The sequence below is a fragment of the Sardina pilchardus genome, chromosome 21 (assembly GCF_963854185.1).
Source record: "Sardina pilchardus chromosome 21, fSarPil1.1, whole genome shotgun sequence".
Lineage (NCBI taxonomy): Eukaryota > Metazoa > Chordata > Actinopteri > Clupeiformes > Clupeidae > Sardina > Sardina pilchardus.
The window spans coordinates 19482563-19496001 of NC_085014.1; the positions used below are offsets into that span (position 1 = coordinate 19482563).

Below are 13439 nucleotides of genomic sequence, written 5' to 3' on the forward strand. Positions count from 1 at the left end.
TCACAGTGTAACTGACAAATCAATACTGTCATGATACTTTGCCCACGCTAACGGTGATGTCACAATTCAGTGATTCTGCTGTTCTCGATGCATTGCAAAATGTATCTGTGTAAATGAAGAAGAAGGACATGTCACATATGTGGAGGTGTATGTGGAAGCAGGTGTGGAGATATGTGTGGAGGCATGTGTGGAAGTATGTGTGAAAGCATATGTGTATAGGGTGGTTGTGTGAGTGAGTGGTGCATATTTGTGTGGATAGGGTTTGTGTATGTGGGGTGTGTGTGTGTGTGTGTGTGTGTGTGTGACAACAGTAAGAGTATGGGAAAAAAGTAAATGAAGAATAAGGAAAAGGCAAAAAGCTGGAAGCTGGATTTATTTACTGCACTTCACAATGGATTTGAAACTGTGTAGAAGTGCAGAGTATTAGCTCAGAGCCTCTTGTAAATCTAATATTTTTTAAAATGGACCACAAACATGTCCGTCAAGAAGTGACAAACAGATTTCTTTTTAAAATGCTTAGTTCAGTGTTATGTTATAGTATTGACTGGTAAGTCAGACTGGTGGATGAGAATTGTACAATTTAATATTTGAAAATATTGATGTTTCGTGACAATGCAATGATAATGTATCGCAAATGGACAATATATTGCTGTATCGATGTTTTGTCCAACTGCTAGTCATATCTAAATAAATTACCTCAGGGAGTAGACAGGGGTTTTGATGATCCTGCTCTGCAGTCATCCATTCAGCATGCTTAAGATGTAGGCCTGTAAAAATACTGACCTCAACCTTCGCAGTGGAAAAGACTCTAATACACAACTTAAGAGGAGAGACGGCACACCTCCTTGAGGAACTCCTGATGTTATGTGAGACCATCGGTGTGTGTTAATAGTACCCGTTGGGGCCTTCCATGCAGGTTGCAGTTGGGTCCTTCCTCAACCGTTGCAGTGGGAAATACTCTATCTATGCACAACTTCTCATGCTTATTTAACTTTCTACTGGTATTTCTATCTTACAGTGAGCTACTGTACTTGGCCAAAGTGTTTCCACTTCCAGCAGGCTAAGCAACGATTTGAGAGGGCAGGTGGGTGACTGTGATGCTGGGCATGCCAGAGCGTCACACACCCTTGTTTCCATAGCGGCATTTAATCTTATCCAACACAATTCAGATGCAGTGCAGGTATTGGGAGAAATATGCAAAAGTCAGGAACATATGCAAGGATAGTTTTCATAAAAAGAAAACACACGATTTGTAATTTTCTAGGCCTTAGGCACTTAACTTCCTGTAACACTGAGGAATTGTACAAATGTCAGTGGTCATGACTCACCTTTTTGGAACGATTCAAAGCACATGGCATCAGCCAGCATTGTGATTCCAGTTGTAATTTAACATGACTTAAACGCAAACTTATTTCACTGCATAAAGCCTAATTTATAGCAGTATATATGTGCTGTATATATTTATATATTTTTTTTTTGGAAGGCAAAATAATAATTTGATGCTACTTCAAAATTGTTTATGCCATGAGTCATAACTTATCGCCTCATCTTTCATCCTCCCTTTCTAATATTTCATTGTAGCTTACTGAATAGGCCCTTTCCTTACACCAACACAATAGTTATTTGTTCCGGTTTGCTGCATTGATTTTGCAATATTGTTTAAATCCAGAGAGACTCCTATTATTTTCCCGTCAACACATTCTTTGATATGATTTCAGTGACTGATGAAGCAGAGAAATATACCATGGCCTAAAGGGTGAGGTATTTTAAAGCCTTTTACAGCATCAACAGCCTTCTAGTTTATGCATGGGTAACATGGCAGAAATTAATTTCATAACACATTTTACACATGTTGTGTCACCAGATAAAGGAGACCTAGGACCACAGCAATGTCGAAAGTAAATTAGAATCAGCCCAGATTTTCTAATAGTTTAATTGGACATTGATGCTTAATGTATATAGATATCCCATGAGGAGGTTGTTGTAATTACAACAAAAAAAACCCTCAGTGATGGTGTTATCATAACCTTCTCTGCCCCTGGAGACCTGTGCTAATCCTGAGCATGTGAATCACCTTAGCAAGGGAAGCTTTGCATTTCACGGTGTAGGGTTGTATTGATGGGAGTCTCAATTAGTTTTTTTTTTTTTTTTTTTAATTGGTCCTCTACAGCCTAGACCTATTTGGTTGGCAGTTATTATTTCAAGGGAAACATCTCCTGTAAGTGCTATTGAGCTGAATGGGAGATGAGATCACAGCCATGCTGGGAGTTGCCACTGTCGTTCCTAGACGTGTGATAGACATTAAACGGAGACTCACTCTAGATTGGAATGGAAGTGCTACATGGGGTGGGGGGGGGGACCAAAACTGCAAGTGCTGCTTAAGTTGCCACAAGTGGTGTCTTTTAATTACTTGAAATCCATTAAATATTAGGAGTCTTACCTTTTTTATGGTGGTTGTTTGCATGTGTTATGAGAGCTCTGGAATTGTGAAGTAAAGTGGTACTTTACTGCATAAAAAGACCTTGGTGCGCTCATAGTGCCCATAAACACACGCACACACACACACACACACACACACACACACGCGCACACACACAGCGCCCCCCCCCTCTCCTGCCCCCTGTTAGAAGGCCTACCTCCACTGGGTCTGGTGGGTCTCTTACTTAAGATGAAATCTGAAAGGTGTGAAGTAAATGAATTTCATAGCTCAGTAGGTCTGGAAACGGAGGCCCTCGGTGTCCGCCACGTCTCTTATTGAAAGAGACAGGGCCATACTCCACGCTCTCCGCACCAGAGGGCTCCCCAGTAAGAGACACAGCTCGCCAGTGCCACAGACCCTCCCACCCGCAGTAGTCCTCCTTCCTAGTAGTCGCTCATCATCGCTGCTGCCGCCGCCTCTGCAGCATTGAGTTACTGCCGTCACCGGAAGGCTCCTGTCATCAGAGGGGTTGCCTCGGCGCGGGGGGAACATATTAACCTGGTCACCTTTGCACATGATCAAGGGACTGTCTGACCTCACACACTCATAAACAACACATATTTCTCGCCGACAGCTAGTCAATGGGAGGACTGATTGTGTTTTCACCGGTCGAATGGGACCATCTGTATTGGTGATGAATTTTGGGCACCAAAGTAAACCAGCCTGTAATGACAATGAAATAATTTCGGCGCACACCTCGCCTCCACTCCTGATCATGTGACCCGTGAGGCATATAAATCACCGCGAAGACAGTCTATGAAAATGGAACTCGAATCGCCCAGGCAACCAACAGCTGCAGTTAGACTGACATGGTAGAAACAAACAAACAAACAAATGAATAGACAAACAGACAGGCAAACAAACCGCCGGTGCTTGTTTGATGTGAGCATCCCAAATCAACATGTGAGTAGCTTCTGAATTCTTCCCCTCGGTAATGCGGACTAAAATCAGCATTGCTAATGGGTTGCTTTGGGTGAGAGAAGAAGAGAAAAAAAAGGAAAGAAGGCAACCTTGATCGCAACAGTGTTTCTCCATCAGAGCCCAGCGCTCTTCAGGTAGCCTGAGGAAACGCTCACCGGCGTCCCTGATGTGACGTCGTGCAGATGGAAGCGTCCAGCCTCCGCTGGCATAGCAGCTGGCCAATATCCTCCCTGCTCCTTAATTAGCGGATGTCGGAGGGGCTTTTACTTGGCAAATGTTCCGCTGATCCCCCCCCCCCCCCATGCTAGCTCACAGTACTGCACCTTGCCTCAAGTCTCGACGGCAGCTTGTCTAGACATCACAGTAGTCGGCAGGATACTGTAGGATGACCCAGCCTCCCCATGTGACCGGTGATTGTCAGTCATCTCTGCAAACTGGGAAGCCAAACACCTGTGGATGTTGTTTCTTGTGTAGTGCCATACTACAACGATTGATGATGTTGAGATTGTTGTGATTATTGTGTCCTTACAGTGTCTGGTACATACCTGTTTATTTGTTGTTGTTGGTGTATGTTGTGCTGTGTGTGTTGTTAAGTGCCAACTGTCCTACTGATGAATGTTGATGTGTGTGGTTGCCAGGTAGCAAAATGATTCCCTCCCCCTGGGGGATTAATAAAGTGCAATCAATGCAGTCAATCTAACCGTTGATGTATTTCTGATGCAGAGCTGAGGAGTGGTGTGTTGCCATGGAGGTCTGTGTAGTTTGCGGATATCACAGCTTATCCTAACTGCATGTGAGTGTCTGACTGTGTATGCATAGCATAGAGTGCTCTCAGTCGACTCTCAATCCGTTATTGAACATGCTGTTCTATTGAGTCATATTTCTCCTTCAGAAATAGGAGAAACAGTGCGAGCAAACAGAAATGAAATAGGAACGGGTCGTCTTACTCAAAGCATTTTACTACACAGCGCTGTGTCTCGTTGCGTCCAGTTAAGATTGAAAACGCGATGTGAAGCTGAGGAGGAGTGGTGTGTTGCCGAGGAGGCCTGCGTAGTTTGCGGATGTCAGACATGTCAACAATGTTCTAAGCCCCAGCCCAGCTATCCCCCTGTGACTGAGTGTAAGCTGTTTGTTTGCCTCTTTGTTGTCTACCTGGCTACTGGCTAGGGCTTGAGTATAAGGATATGTAGAGAGTCTGAGCGTTGCACCACAGTACATGTGTAGTGCTCACATACTATTACTTTCATGCAGGCAGTGAACACACAAGGTAGCGATATTTTTCAGGGAATTTGTAGAGGGATGCTGTTAGGTTTAATAAAATATGACAAAAGGAGGTCAGTTGCTGTCAGTTTTGTTACTTATATTTGTGTGTGTGTGTTTTTTTTTTTACCCTCTTGCCAGGATACACAGAGAAGTCCACTTCGCTGCATATATTCCACCTCTGTTGCCGCAGCATAGCATGGAAAAGATGACAGGCCGGATTGGAGGCAGGGAGGCTGCCTGAGTCCCAGTGTTCTGGCAGGCCAATCACAACTCTCTACAGGAGGTAAGTAGAGGGCAGGGGCAGGGGCAGTGGAAGTAGACCTTGAAAGGTCAGCGGTGTAATTACACTTTGCTGGAGCAGGCAGTTCTCCACCGTGCAACGCCTGTAGGACACTAAGGGCCTCCATAATTGGTGCTTCAGCCGGCGGATTAGGTGATTTTCAAACGCCGCGGCCATGCCAGAAGAGATGTTGGTTCAGTTGGTGTTTACGGAGCGTTTTTAATTTAGTTGCTCTTGTCCTTGTGCGGTGGAGCACACCATGAGTGTGGAGAGATAGAGAGAGAGAGAGAGAGAGAGAGCGAGAAGTCCTTTTTATGTCGGGGAAAAGTGGAGCAGGTCCTGCTTGGGGGATGTGCAGTCTGGGACCGCGTGTTTCTTTTAGTGGGCTAGTCAGAGTCTGAGGAAGAGTTTCTGGCATGCACTCAATGTGTACCCAATATTAATAAATTAAGCATGACCGCGCACGCCATAGTTCTCTCTTGTCTTCTTCCCTTTTCTGCTTGCCTCTGTTGTCTAGGGTGCTTGCAGTGCATCCGTGGACTTGTTTTTACAACACGTTTTCAGTGCTTGTGTTCTTCAGGAGAAGGCTGACAACTCACTCTGTGTGGTTTGTCTGATATCTCTGGGCTTTTCTTTGCTTTGATTTGCTTTAGAGTAGTCTGAACTCGATGCTCTTGCTTTGTCTGTGACGCTGTAAAAAGAACAAGTTGTACTGCTTGTCATCTGCACAACAGATTTGTACCGGCCTAATATTCTGACACGTTGTCAGCTCACCACAGAATTCATTAGTGCATTTTCCTAACCTGGTTTATGGGTGTGACACACTATTTCATTACTGCATCTTTTTATGGTAGAATTTTGAAATTTTTGTAGTATTGAGTATCTCGTATTGAAAGAAAGGTTTTGGCTTAGTATGTCAGTGTGACCTCATTGTACATTTTTGTAAACAAAACGTGTTCTTAGTTTGACACATCACAGACCAATGTGTCATCCAAACAAATCTGAATTAATACAAACATTGACAAGCGTCTTAAATTAGATTTTGAAATCATGAAAACATTACTGGTATACTCTACTCTCAAATGCTGTGAGCAGGCCAGTCTGGGATGCTGCCACACTCAATGGGGGCAAAGTTGCTGCTCCTCTCAATTGTCTTACCAGCATCATAGGGTGCGTTGAAAATCTGAGCAACAGGTCAAAAGTTACGTGTGTGAACGCATGTCCAACTTTGACCTGTTGGTGGTGCTAGAGGTGCTGACATGAAACTTGGTGCAATTAATCATGGGACTGTCCCTAATCAGTGTGCCAAATTTCACAACTTTTCACCAATTGGTTCGATGGGCTACCATAGACTTCAATGGCAGAGGAATAATAAGTTTATAAGAAGAAGAAAACTACCAAACACAATGGGGTCCGCAGCTATGCTGCTTGGCCCCAATAAGTTACATTTATATAGCGCCTTTCTCAAACCCAAGGTGACTTTTCATAGTGGAAAGGAAAATGCAACAAGCAAACAAAAGCAATGGCAACAATACAAACGCATGGATACATGTGTAAACAGTGATGTGGCTCAGAGCACCCTAAAAACAAATATAAACAGGCCCTTAAAGGACACAGATCTTTGTTTCTGGAGGTCACCAGGAAAAATCTTTAAAGCGATGTCCCCAGAGAATAGCACGCTAGCTGCTCTGGCTGTTGCCGGCAGCAACTCGAGCCAGGTAGCACAGATCGTTTTTTTTCGGTGACCTCAAGAAGCAGAGATTTATGTGAAAAATTGCTTGAGTTGTCCTTTAAGCAAAAACTTTTAGCAAGTTTGGTGTTTGTCCACCTCCTCAACCAAGTCTTAAAGGGAGGGTATGGTATGTGGTGAACCCATTGCATCATCAATACCGCAATGGAGCATATAAATTGTGATGTCCTGTTCAATGGCCTACTATTCAGTACCACACAGTCCACAGTCTTGTCACGTTTTCAGGAATAATTTTCAAACCTATACAAGTTGTTTCCAAACAAAACGATTTTGGTTTAAATGATTAGGGTCTTAAGCAGTGATATTTAGCAACTCTGGCTGTACCAGGAATGCTACAGTATATCTGAAGTATAATGATGCAAATGATTAAATGATTTCATTCAAATACCATTTTTATATCAAGCTAGTTTGTTGTTGTCTGCTTCCAGGCAAAATCCAGTGACCGAAAGATATTGACTGTGCTCTGATTGCCCTGTCAAATAACTGAAGAACACAGCCAACAAGCATAACAGAAAAATCCATCTGTCTTGCCCCAGTGTTTTCAAATGCCCTCTAATAACCTTTACCAAGACCTTTATCGTGGAAGGTTCCCGCCTAAATCCTTAAAGCCGTTCTAGATCATCTGTATGTACCTGATGAGGGTTGAGCTCAGAGCAAATGAGCACTGGAGGTCGTTTGAGTGATGTACCCGACAGTTGTTGCGAAAAAGAAAATGAGATGTTGTGCTCACAATTAAAGGAGACCTGACTAACCTGGTCTGACTGGCTAATCAATTTGCTCCATTTGGACAAGGTGAACTGAGGGGGCAGGAGTCTGTTTGCCTAGCTAATACAAAACGCCTCCAGGAACACCTTCTGGTGGTACATTGTCAATACTTTTAAAACAGACATTGATTCTCCTTACTCTTAATAGTTTTTTTTTCTCTCACTACAGCGAGCCAAGGGTCATGTTAGGCCAGGTCAGGGCGAACTTGGGGATTTTCTGGGTGTCTAGCCAAGGTGCTGACCCTAGGCGGGGGAGTGGAGTTGCGCAAGCTTCGATGAACTAGACTCGTGCTCAGATGCCAGCTTGTTGTTGCCACCCTGCTTTAATAAGATGAGCCTTTTAATGATGTGGAAGGAGCACAAGCCCATAGCTAGCCTGCTAACGGCGTGCTAATCAGTGCTCAGGCACACTGGGCTGATCACTGGGGCCCATCGGAAGTGCTGAGCATTTGCATATCTCCTGGATTATCCACAAATAAATCCCCTTCCTCCGAAACGCCCCCACCCTTAGAGATACTTCCATTGGCATCCGCTAACCAGCATGAAAATTACACAAAAGAACCCTCCATACTTAAACCAACCCCCACCCCCCTCTCCCCAACAATAAAAAAAAAAAACGTTCTTGCTTTGCTTCCCTGCTTAGATGTCTTATTCATTATTGTGTGTTCTCCCCATACCCCCTTCCTTTTTTCACAGCAGTAAATAGCTTTGCATATTTTAGGCGACTGCAATGTGTGCCACATTACACCGAACCCGTTGGCTATAATTAGTGAGCACTTGAGAGAATGAGTTTGTCCAGTCACCAGTGGCGAGCTGGCCACTGCCGACGCTACTAACCTACCTCAGTGGAGAACATGACTCACGGACGTGGGGTGTTGTAGTCATCATGTCGACCAGTGGATGCTGCTGCTCATCATAGCCCCGAGCCATTTTATCCCCAGTCATCTTTCGTTACTGAAGTGCACTTGGTGGTCAGGAGAGAGATCCAGCTACAATCTTTGGTGGGAACGACGAGGCCAAAACAGGGGCCCGAGACAGAGAAATATTCTTCTCCCATCCCATCCCGCACCACTCACCCTCATGCTGTGGTGTCTGAGGAGAGATATTTTTATCTGTACACTTCCTGAATGGCAAGTGCACTAGCTCCCAGCGGGTCCCCCTGTAGAAGGGGTAAGCACAGGGTATCAGCCGTTGAAGGATATTGCTGCACACAGCAAGGCCTGGTCGGCGACCGGCGGCCAGCTACCTCCATCTGATTAGTGCAGGTATTTCTCGACGCGTTTGGGATTGGAATCTCACTCCCCTCAGAATCAGCAGAAGCCAACAGCGGTCTCCTCTTCTAATTGTCTGGTGCCTCAGCATCAGTGGCCAGATGCTGTCTGCATATAAAACAGTCTCCTCACAGGCGCAGTCCGCAAAACAACTTCCAGAACAACTCATAGGGGGTTGCTTCCAATTGGGATGGGAATTTGTATGATTATTGATTTTATGTATCAGATATCATTTATTGATTCCTGATCAATTTTCTATGTGAAAAAATAGATCTATAGATGTTTTCAGTGTCAGCGCAGTTTCTCTAAGACTGAAGACTTGGACACAGTGTGGAGAATGCCTGCTGTAACATTTGCTCTCGTGGAAATGTCAGCCCCTTCGTGTGGTCTCTACTTTTCTACTACCTGCCGTAACATTTGAACATGCTAAAATAAATGACAGTGCTCCTGTTTTTAAAAGAAATAGCAGTTCTTCAAATGTAGCGATTTATGTCTAGAGCAGGGGTGTCAGACTCATTTTCACCGAGGGCCACATCAGCACAATGATTGCCCTCAAAGGGCCAGATGTAACTATAAGATTTGTAGCACCAGCCACAAAATCTTTAGCATCGGTATAAAACTTCCTTAAAATCGAGAAGAGCAAAAGGTATCAGCATGACATGTTCTTTTTATTATTGTTATGTTTGTAAAAACAAAACAAAAACCTCAGTTCCATACAGTTTGACTTTTCAATGAGGGTCACTGGTCAGTCAGGAAGAGGTCATGCCATGGATTGCCACTTAACTGTCATTGCACAAGCGAAATACCAGTAACGAAATGCAGTTTTACATCTAGCCAGTGATGCAAACAAACTGACATGTCAAAAAGTGCATCACTACACCGTTCTATACACATACAGTAGAAGCGAACGGTCCCGGTGGACTTTTTCTTTGAAGTTGAAAGGTGTTGTGTGGATTCTACGTTGCTCGTTTTGAACCGAAATGAAAATGCAAAGCAACAGGATTACAACAAACTTCTAGCCTACCTATGCTTGCCTGATCTGAATGCACCTTTTCTCGGTCGGAATAGGCTCACTTTTGGCCAAACAATCATTTGCTCGATTAGCAAGGTTTTGACGCTGGATTTTTTTGGATAGGACTACACACAACTATGTATGCTTTTTAAACGTAGACGTAAACGTATCACGTAGTTTACAACTACCAATTGAAATCAAAGTAACTTACATCGATTCCCCTCTCAAAGAACCACACGCACTTCAAACAATCATGCGTTTCACAGGCAGGCTAAACCGAGCGCGTAATTTAGGCGCTCCGTTCGCTAAAATAGTGTAGAATACTGGTCTATTTTGTTTTCACACGTTCGCGTTGCTATCACATCTGATGTAGCCAGTTACACTGATCATAGAGGAAGGTGGTTGATGTTGCCTCCCTGTCAGTCTCACGTGCGTGCATTGTATTGCAGTGTATTGCCTATACGCAAAAACTGTATCAGACCTTTAAAGCTCTCGCGGGCCACATACTGTATCAGACCCTGTAAGCTCTCGCGGGCCATATGAAATGATGAAGCGGGCCGCATTTGGCCCGCGGGCCTTGAGTTTGACACCTGTGGTCTAGAGCATAACTCCCAAGTTTCCTGCACAATAGAATCTTGTTTGGTGTTATGACGCCTGAGGTTCAGAGATTGTTGCAATGTACAACTTTCAGAAATACTGTACATGCCAACATCAACAAGAGGAGTTGGTAACCTCGGAGGAACACAGCTTTGTTGAATTGGATAGTTTGGAACCGGCTCTCAGCGGGAACCAGTTGTCTATCATAAGTCGATAAAGATCTTTGCGCACTGTAGCTTAATCGCTTACTGTTGAGTGTAGTATTAATGTAAATCAATAGTAGGTCAACTTGCTGCTTTTACTTCTGTTTCGAATACTCTCCCTTTCTCTGCAGTAATGTTGAGGGAAATTGGGATTACATCAATACCTGAATAATCTGTTCTATGCCACTGAGGTTGATGAATGTATTAATTACCCATGTCTCACTGAGGAAATGATTGGGAAATAAGGTAATTTATTCATTAGATTCACTGTTGGTTACATTAATTGCCTTGGCTATTACAAGGAAATCAATTAGATTTAAAATTCGTGCCTTGCCTATTTCCCATCTATAATTAAAAAATTGGAGAATGTTGTGTTAAAGGATTCGTCATTGATCTAGAATTCATAAATAACTGTTCAGACGGGTGATTTTAAATGTTTAAAAAGATGAATAACCTAGTCCTAATGTCAACCATCTTTCATTCTCCACCGAGGATGTTAAACCTTTACATTCTTATTCGGCATGCTTGGCTGTCTATTAATTATTACTGGCGCTATTATCATCATTGTTCGCAAGTAGAGTGCATAATCCCATTACACAGAGAGGAACAAAATGGTCCAAAATTTGAATATTGACTTTCTGTTTGTTTACTTTGTATGAATGTTTTTGTTTGTATTTTCTTCTTGACAATTAGTGTGTTGGATGCATGGAGTGTTAGTAAAAAGTGCGTGCGTGCGTGCGTGTGTGCGTGCATGTGTGCCCCCACTGTCATGGCTTATTGATGCAGTGTAGTAGCAAGACTGGCAGGGGGACTTCAGTGAGATAAAGAGCTGGCGGGACATGCAGCAGGCTCAGGTTAGGGGCTGCTGGGCCAAGCATCGCTCTGTGTAATTACCACTCTGACAGCCCAACCAAACTGCCTCCCATCTCTCTCTCTCTCTCCCTCTCTCTTCCTCATTGCCATCATGTCTGTTCCTCTGGCCCTGTCCAATTCTCCCTCTCTCTCTCTCTCTCTCTCTCTCTCTCTCTCTTTAAAGACACTGTCTGCTGGCCCTGTACTTTGGGTGGCTCTACAGAGCTCCCTTTCACTCAGGACTCGGAGAGCCTTCTCGCCTTCCTTCAGCCTGAGCAGGCGACGGCTGCGGCGTTGCCCTGATGCTCCGACACGGGGTCCCCGACTGTCAGGATAATCTCCTGGAGAGAGAGGGGGAGAGAGAGAGGGGGAGAGAGAGAGAGAGAGAGATAGAGCGCGCCGTCACAGCTGGCGCCGTAGCCCCGTGCCTTCGTGATTTGTACGCCACTGCATGAAATCCATGCATATGAGCTGTCCACAGGGAGAAGCTGTCTCCCGCGTTGACTTGTTGCGGAAAGAAGCCAAAGCTGCACACTCAGTGCACACCCCCCCCCCCCAACTCCCCCACCCCAAAAAAACAAAACAAAACAAACAAACAAACAAAGTGCGCAGGCTGTCGCGACGTGTTTACTCATCGCTTTTGCTGTAGCTTTGAGTTATTCATAACGATGGCGGAACCTTTTTTCGCAGTGAAAGCCAAGCGATCTCTCCAGCTAATGGAGGCGGCGGCAGATGAATTGATTTGACTCTAATGATTCCGGCGGCCTTTCACCACCGCCCTTCCACCCACCAAAGCCGCCCCCCTCCCGCGCCCGCCCCTCTCCCCTCTCTGAATGCCAAAAATATGGCAGCAGCAGCAGTAGCAGCAGTGGAGGCAACTGCCATGTCAGGCAGGGCTGTGGATCTCGGAGAGGTTGGTGGGCTGCTTTCTGTCAGCTGTGTGCAAGCCGCCTGCCCTTTCCCTCGCACAGTGCATGTCAAATAAACATTAGCATGCGGCTTCAAATGCCAGAACACGGCCCTGCAGCCCTCGCTGCTATGTATGAGGTCCTGTGAGAAACCGCAGCAAGAGTTGGCGCGCCACAGTTGACTTATTCTGATACACTGCGTGCTGTTAGAGACAGACATAGAGAGCCGGAACTGGCTCACAGAATTATTGTGACACTTATATATTGTGACTTTTTATGTAATTAATTCTATATTTAATCATGTCTTAATTATATTGTGAAAACATCTGATTTAATTGTGTATGCACATTCAATAAGTTGGTCACTTTTGTATGCACACACAATGCAACTGAGCAGAGTATATATCCTTGTAGGAGGATATTTTTCATCTTCCCTTTGAAATCTGAGGCCTGCAGGCTTCTGCGGGTCATCCCTTCCCTCGCTGTCTTTATCTGTCTCTGCTCCTCCGCCCTCAATTATCGAGTCCTGTGATCCTGGTGGACGGGGTGGCGGAGGTCAGGGCTAGGGCCAGAGCCACCCACACAAAGAGAGAAGACTGGCCAGGGGTGGGGTTCCACTGATGGGCAGACTTGCCTCGTCTGTGCCCTTCAGTGGCATGGAAACACTGAAAACACTGTGTATGTGTGTGGTTTTTTTTTTCTGTTTGTGTGTGTTTTTGTGTTTGTGTGTGTGTGTGGGTTTTGTTATGTTTGTGTGTGTTTTTGTGTTTGTGTGTGTGTGTGCGCATGTGTGTATGCCTGTATGCCTGTGTGTTTATAGGCACTTTGAATGTACCAAGGTCTTTTTATGCGAGAGAGGTGTGTGTGTGTGTGTGTGTGTGTGTGTGTGTGTGTGTGTGTGTGTGTGTGTGTGTGTGTGTGTGTGTGTGTGTGTGTGTGTGTGTGTGTGTGTGTGTGTGTGTGTGTGTGTGTGTGTGTGTGTGTGCGCGTGCGCGTGCGCGTGCGCGTGCGTGTGCGCGTGCGCGTGCGTGTGTGTGTGTGCAACCATGGATTCCAGCCAGCTTTCATCAGAATATCCAAAGCTAAGCTTTGCCATCCTTTCTCTAAGTTATACCCCGAGGCAGTTTTGGCTGTTCACAA

The 13439-nt window shown here is 44.9% G+C and overlaps 1 protein-coding gene across 1 annotated transcript in view; it reads left to right on the forward strand.

Moving 5' to 3' along the window:
• enox2 (ecto-NOX disulfide-thiol exchanger 2) overlaps positions 1–13439 on the forward strand; it is a 252632-nt gene that overhangs the window by 22928 nt on the left and 216265 nt on the right. Inside the window, exon 2 of the mRNA XM_062524767.1 lies at positions 4802–4946. The gene's annotated coding sequence lies outside the window, so the exon portion shown is untranslated. The remainder of the gene's footprint in view (positions 1–4801; positions 4947–13439) is intronic.